The sequence below is a fragment of the Gymnoscopelus microlampas genome (genome assembly GCF_963454915.1).
Source record: "Gymnoscopelus microlampas genome assembly, chromosome: 17".
NCBI lineage: Eukaryota > Metazoa > Chordata > Actinopteri > Myctophiformes > Myctophidae > Gymnoscopelus > Gymnoscopelus microlampas.
The window spans coordinates 44,942,855-44,948,854 of NC_139954.1; positions in this window are offsets into that span (position 1 = coordinate 44,942,855).

Below are 6,000 nucleotides of genomic sequence, written 5' to 3' on the forward strand. Positions count from 1 at the left end.
GGTGGAAAAAGTACTCAAATGCTTTACTTAAGTGAAAGTATCAATACTGCAATGTAGAAGTACTCTTGTCACAAGTAAAAGTCCGGAATTCTAAATTGACTTGAGGAAAAGTATAATAGTATTGGTATCAAAATGTACTTAAAGTACCCAAAGTAAAAGTACTAAAACGTTTGAAAATAGCAGATCTACAAGCTCACAACGCGTCGCGGTGCGACGCGTTGTGAGCTTGTATATCGGCTATTTTCAAATAGCCTAGGTATAAAATGGGGCTGAAGTGGTTAATGTATGTTTCATAGTGTAATAATTTATATCTGCAAAGCAACTAGTGACTAAAGTTTTCGAATAATTGTAGTGGAGTAAAAGTACAATATTTGCCTCTGAGATGTCGTGGAGTAGAAGTGAAAGTATAAACAATTGGAAATACTCCAGTAAAGTAAAAAAGTACCTCAAAATTGTACCTCTCACACTGGCGTTGTGAGGGCAAAAGAAAAACGCTTTTTTTCTTAAGTTTGGAAAGGGCGGGGGGGGGGGTTAAACGGCATGATTGTTAGCCTATACCTCAGAAGAAACCGTAGAAGCCTCTTAAATCATTTTCTGTGTTTTGCAACTCTCCTTTTTTTTATTTTCCAAGCGCGTTCCCTTAACCCACTTAGACCTGAGACCAATTCTACAAAATGCCTTCTAAATCCTAACAGTAGATCTACAAGCTCGTAGCGCGTTATGAGCTTGTAGATCTGCAATTTTTTTTTTATCGTGAAAATGTGTGCAAATCTTTGAATATATATATTTTTAAAGCAAACATTTGTAACTCAAATATTTGCTTCTGGGGGATTCTACAAGTGTCTTCTAAATTCTTCTAAAAAAAAAAAACTGTTTTCTGAAAAAAGTATTGTCGCTATATATCAGCGGTGTTTCATGTCAAGGACCCCCAAAATTTGGACCATATGTATTTGGCCGCGGAACCCCATCTCAAAATATGTTGTAATAAGGACCCCCCCCCCCCGAAGAAAAGATTTGAGTCAAAAATGTTCCCTTAAAAAAAAAAGATAAAAATCTAATATTTGCACAAATGTCCAAGATGTTTCAGAAATAGTCTAAAACATGGATAAAGGTGGTTTACACAGATGCGTACCCGGAGCGAAAGGGTTAAGTGTTGCTAGCAGCGACCTGAATGCAGTGCCTTTTCATGTCCCCTTGATCTTTTATGGAGTAAACGCAGGCCAAGAAAACAGACTTAGTGAAACACAGGGGCTTATACGCTGGAAGAGGAGGAGGTGTTGGGGAGGAGAGAGAGAGAGAGAGAGAGAGAGAGATTCCAGGAGGAAGATAGTCTTGAATTAAAAGCCTCCATTATGCACATGTTTGTGCGTTTTCAGGAGAGAGAGAGAGAGGGCTAGGCACCGGGGTAAAAACTGGAGGGTTTCCCATCTTTGGTTTATTAATGGACTTTGAGGTAACGCGGGCCTCGGGGCGCGCGCAGCAACGGTGTTAGCTAGCTATAGCGTCAAACTGTCCACCCACACCACACCGCGCCGACGAGCGCGTAGCGTACAGCGACACACACGGCTGTACCCTCCGGGCACAATCCTCCTCCTTAACCCACAGCCCCCCACACACACACACACACACACACACACACACACACACACACACACATCAACCCGTGCATTTTATACATTCTCACAGATGATAAAAAGGGACGAGGGGGTGGGTGGATGCAAGGGAGAGCTTTTGGGGGTGCCCCCCCCTCACACACACACACACACACACACACACACACACACACACGCACACACACACACACACACACACACACACACACACACACACACACACGCACACACACACACACACACACACACACACACAAACCTTTAGCTTCACAACACAAAAGCTCCGGGGTTTTTGTATGCTAACGTAATGGGTGAGTAGGTGTTCTGTGTGTATACACTGGGGGGGCCTTCACACAGTGGTGTATGTATACCTGCGGTCTCTTATTGACATCATTCGTATATATATATATATATACTGTATATCCCCGTATTACCGTGCATACTGTCAGGTTTGTGGGGTAGGTTAGGTTATATAGTCCTATAGTGGTTTTAGAATGGAGATAATTACCTCATTCAAGTTTTTTTTTAAGTGGGGGTCTTTTCGTTTTCCAAATCCCCAGATCATCCTGTGAGGATGAAATGAAGCGTGTTTGTGTTGTTTTGTGAGCACATGGCAGCAGAGCCCGCTCGCTGGATGACACACGCAGTTGTGTTTCTGTTAGCGTTTGCACCCGCGCGGCACGGAGCATGCTAGCTAGCGCGCACCGCGCGGTTGTATTCCAGCCCTCATCAAAAACGGTTGCATTCATGAACCTTTAACCCATTAAATCCGGGGAACGCACCTGTGTCATTTTTTTGATTTCTTTGGGCTATTCAAAAATAGCAGATATACAAGCTCATGGCGCGGCACCGAGTGCCGCGCCATGAGCTTGTAGATCTGCTATTTTTGACAAAAGAAACGTGAAAATGTGTGCAAATCTTTGAATATATAGGGGAGACCGGGGGCAAAAGTAACACACTCAATAATTCTAATTAGGAACAAGCTAGAGGGGTGAGACTTCTTGTGCACATGCTCAGTAGGGTCCTCTCTCTGCCTATGGAAGGATATAATGATAATTTCATCTCAGCAGAAGTTTTCAACAAAAAACTGATTTTGAGGTGTAAACGTAATTTTTTTAGTGTACGGTATTTTCCTTCTGCTGTCTAAAGATAAGATGTCAGCTGATTTAAACTTAGATTAATAGTATCTCTATGTTATTGGTCACAAATGAACATCAGCAGCCTATGCTAGAATATGGGTAACACTGTGACTCATTGCATTCAAATGAATATTTTAGTCTTGTCCTTATTAGTGAAAGCTTAAAAATTGTATTGTTAATTAGGGCACATATATATGTTTCTTATAGCAAAAGATGACTAGGATATTTCAAGTAGTCTGTGAATTATGAAGGCAAATACAAAAAGTGTTACTTTCGTCCCCGGTCTCCCCTACATGTATATTTTGAGATGTGGGGCGTGGGCCAAAGTTTTCAAATAATTGTAGTGGAGTAAAAGTACAATATTTGCCTCTGAGAGTAAAAGTAAAACTACTGAACATATTTCAAGTAAAGTACAAATACCTCAAATTTTACTTAAGTACAGGTACTTGAGTAAATGCACCTAGTTACTTTACACCACTGCGCGTTTGTTCCGTTGGCGCTGACATGTCTTATACCGGAGGGACTCGCAAATCGGTGCAGATGGCAGACGTGTGTGAAACGGTCGGAGGTACAGTAGATATTTGTCACCGCGGACGGAGGGCGAGCTTGATGTTGATTAACGTTGTAAGCTTGAAACACTGAAGTCACTGAACTTTCCTCTCCACGGCCAAACGGTTGTTCTCTTATTTCTCCTGGAGAGCTCATCATTGAATATATACCAGTGGTTCTTAATGTGGGGGGTCCAGAGCAGGTGGTCCTCAGCTAAATGATTGATAGGTATAGGAACCAAATGGACCCTTACAGGTCCATTTGGTTCCATTTGTGCATATCGTTGCTATCGTCGGGCAGAAACATCTCATCTGTTTTTGTGTTTTTTTTCCCCGTAAATTAACACATTAAACGCCAAGAACGTAGTCCTACGGTCCATTAAATCCAACTGTTAAGCGTCGAGACCGTAGTGCTACGGTCCGGGTGCTTTTTCCTTTTTTTCGATTTTTTTTTTTTTTTCAATTTTCGACACGGGCCATTTTCAGTGTAACACCACCGGAAACGGAACTATTTGCGATCCGGTTTTGCCGTTCCCGTCGGCCTCCATTCTAAAGCGCACACTAAAACTCCTTTTTCTCCCTTGTAGTTTTTTCTCCTCGGTCATCACTGTTTAACATAAACCGTTCTAACTACAACATGGATGCCCCGTTTGACACGTGGTCTGCACTGGTAGACACAGGGACATCTGCACGATGTTTACAAACAGTGCATCGCACATTCTTAAGGATTTTAACGGGGTCTATGGCGACGTGAAAAAAACAAAAAACAACAATAAAACCTTGGCACTGGTGAGTACATTATGAGATTAACCTCTGGCGGTGGATGTGTTAATGCCATACTTGATCATACTACAGCGTCACACAAATAAAAAGCATCAAACGTAGCAGATCCACAAGCTCGAAACTTGAACTTGTAGATCTGCTACTTTTGCTACTTTTGAATTTGAATCCTGAAAAGTAACCGTTTTGGACATATGAGGGTGTCCACCCGACAGAGAGACGATATTTCCCTGTTTGTCTGTTATTATCTGACCTCAATGTGCTCGTCGCTCCATCCAACTGAAACCCCCCCCTCTCTCTCGCTCTCTCTCTCTCTCTCTCTCTCTCTCTCTCTCTCTCTCTCACATTCAGCGTTCAGTCCTCAACCAGACAAGAGGAGAAGAAACAACGACGAGCGGAATGCACTGAAACGTCAGTACGGGAGGGGGGGAAGCTAAACGGACTCTTAACCCATTAAGACCGGGAACGCATCCGTGTCATTTTTTGATTTGAGAAAAAAAAAAACATTATTTTACACTTTGGGCTATTCAAAAATAGCAGATCTACAAGCTCATAGCGCGGCACCGAGTGCCGCGCTATGAGCTTGTAGATCTGCTATTTTTTTTAAATGGAGAAAATGTGTGCAAATTACACATATTTATATTATTTTAAAGCGAACGTTTTTAACTCAAATCTTTGCTTCTGGGGGTCCCTGGAACAAACATATTTTGAGATGGGGGGGTCCGCGGCCAAAATTCATATAATCTTTAGGGGTCCTTGACATGAAAAAGTTGGAGAACCACTGAGTATTATAGCAACATATTTGTTTTTCTTAAAAAAAAACTAGGATTTCGAAGACATTTGTAGAATCCCCCCAGACTCAAAAGATTTGAGTTACAAATGTTCGCTTTAAAAAAAAATATATATATTCAAAGATGTGCACACATTTTCACGATTTTTCAAAAAAATAGCAGATCTACAAGCTCGTAGCGCGGCACTCGGTGCCGCGCTACGAGCTTGTATAGATCTGCTATTTTTGAATAGCCAAATACGTCTTAAAATGACACATAGATGTGTTCCTTCCCCGGCCTCAAAGGCTTAAACACGGCACATCACGGCAGTTTACCGCTAACGCGTCGTGTTCCTCCTGTCTGCGCGAGTAGGAAAATGGCGCCCCGCCGCCCCCCCCCGTCCCCCCCACGCGCTTAAACACTGTGAACAATTCTGCCCCGTGGTTATTATTCCCTTCCACCTGGTAGACAGAGGAAGAAAGGCAGCGGCATTAATGCAATTCCCCCTCACGCTACGTAAAGTATGTCAGAGCCACTCTGCTGCTCACCGATGTTTGCACGACGGCAGAGAGCCACAATAGACTCGCACGCACGCGAGCACACACACACGTACACACACACACACACACACACACACACACACGTACACACACACACACACTCACTATGTAAATCCGGCGCAGTGCTACATGCACTTAGAGTCAACAGACACCGTTCGTTGTATAAACATCTTATTAACTCTGATTGTGAATCAGGTCTTAACCCACTAAGACCGCGCAACGCATCTGTGTGTCATTTTAAAGATTTCTTTGGGCTATTCAAAAATAGCAGATCTACAAGCTCACAGCGCGGCACCGAGTGCCTTGCTGTGAGCTTGTAGATCTGCTATTTTTTTTTTAAACCATGAAAAGTTTAGCAAATCTTTGAATATATATATATTTTTTTTTTAAAGCGAACATTTGTAACTGAAATCTTTGCTTCTTGGGGGTCCTTGGAACAACATATTTTGAGATGGGGGGTCCGCGGCAAAATACATTTTTGGGGGTCCTTGACAAGTTTGAGAACCACTGATTATAGCGACATACGTTTTTTTCAAAAAAATGTTAGGATTTAGAAGACATTTGTAGAATCCCCAGAAGCAAAGATTTCA